Source organism: Centruroides sculpturatus, unplaced genomic scaffold (genome assembly GCF_000671375.1).
Source record: "Centruroides sculpturatus isolate CEXI.00-Female unplaced genomic scaffold, Cexi_2.0 scaffold518, whole genome shotgun sequence".
Lineage (NCBI taxonomy): Eukaryota > Metazoa > Arthropoda > Arachnida > Scorpiones > Buthidae > Centruroides > Centruroides sculpturatus.
In genome coordinates, this window is record NW_019384901.1 from 226,459 (window position 1) to 228,039 (window position 1,581).

Genomic DNA, 1,581 nt, shown 5'->3' on the forward strand with positions numbered 1-1,581 from the left:
AAATAACAAAAACACAGTAAATTAATCATTTTGGTATTTAGATTTAATGTTATCGAGTTAGTGTTGTTTGTTTATATTTATTTATAACTTGTAACATGCACAAAATAAAAAAGAAAATAATATTAGTCACATGTATTCATAATTTATAATTACAAAGATCAGCACACGTGCACACATATTCGTTCGAGAATCGTCGCACATCTGAGGGTCTGTCCCTGCCTATCCTTCTTTTTAAGCGCTCGTCTTTGCACTTCCCTTTCTCTTTCCTCTATCGTTCTAGTCCACATAGGCCTATGCATACATCATAATACACGCTCACGATACTTCGATTCGTCATTTTTCCGACGTAGATTTTCCATTTTACAATTACGTGACTCATAGCCTGGTGATAACGGAGAAAAGAGACAGATAGGACGTCGGTAAAAGTCACAGTTATGATTTCACAGATTCGAGACAGCTTGGTAGCTCGAACGGCCCCAGGCTTTCGCCCGTGCACGCTAAGTGATTTTCATTACAAGCATTTAGCTTTCCGAAGTCTCTGACAACAATTGTTTGGCATTGACGGCCGCGAATTTCGCGCCAATAAGCTGCCTCGACTTGTTCGATTATGTTATCAACTCAATTTCATATTTATTTTCACATTTTCACTTCGCGGTCCTTCTCTGTTTTTCCGTTATTTACACGTGTAGGTCATTTCATTGTTATCCACATTTCATGTCATCATTTATCGCATACTGCATGACGCTCCATTACAAGAGATTGCCCGCAGGGGTCTGTCTGTGGACTCCTGCTTTGAAATATCACTTTCGATGCCTTCCTTAAAGAAACCCTCGGACAAACAGATTCCTTTGCTTATGCTGACGACGTCATAATGCTGCTAGGAGGTCGATCAAGGTCTGACCTTGAGTACAAAGGCAACTACCTGTTACAACAGATTTACACATGGGGAAATAAACACAAACTTAACTTCAATCCTCTAAAGACTAGAGGTGTTGTTTTCAACAAACCAGGTAAACACAACCTTTACCTCAGACCACCACACCTTAAAATGAATAACAACACAATCAAAGTTGAAAAAACTCTTAAATACCTGGGTGTTATACTTGACTTCCGACTCTCGTGGGAAAAACACGTGGAATATATCTCTAACCGTACAGGATTTATACTTCAAGCTTTTGCACAAGTAGCCAGAAGAGACTGGGGACTATCTGCAGATGCAATGTCCATTATTTATGACAGTATATATATTCCTATCATTACATATGCATGTGGAACTTGGGGATGGGCCACTCATAAGATACATACTAAAAGGAAACTAGTCTCATCGCAAAGACGTGCTCTTCTACTCATAACCAAGGCATTTCGAACTGCAAGCAATCAATCCTTACAAGTTATTGCGAAAAAACTACCAATAGACCTAACAGTTATGATGAAAGAGAAATTGCAACAAGCCAAATGGGGTGAAAATATTATGACATACTCTAGAACGATATTACACAATAACATTGAATGGAACTCTCCTTACTGTGACACCTCTCCCCCCGGTATTCCCTTAAATTACACTTTTGAAAGCAATAACTA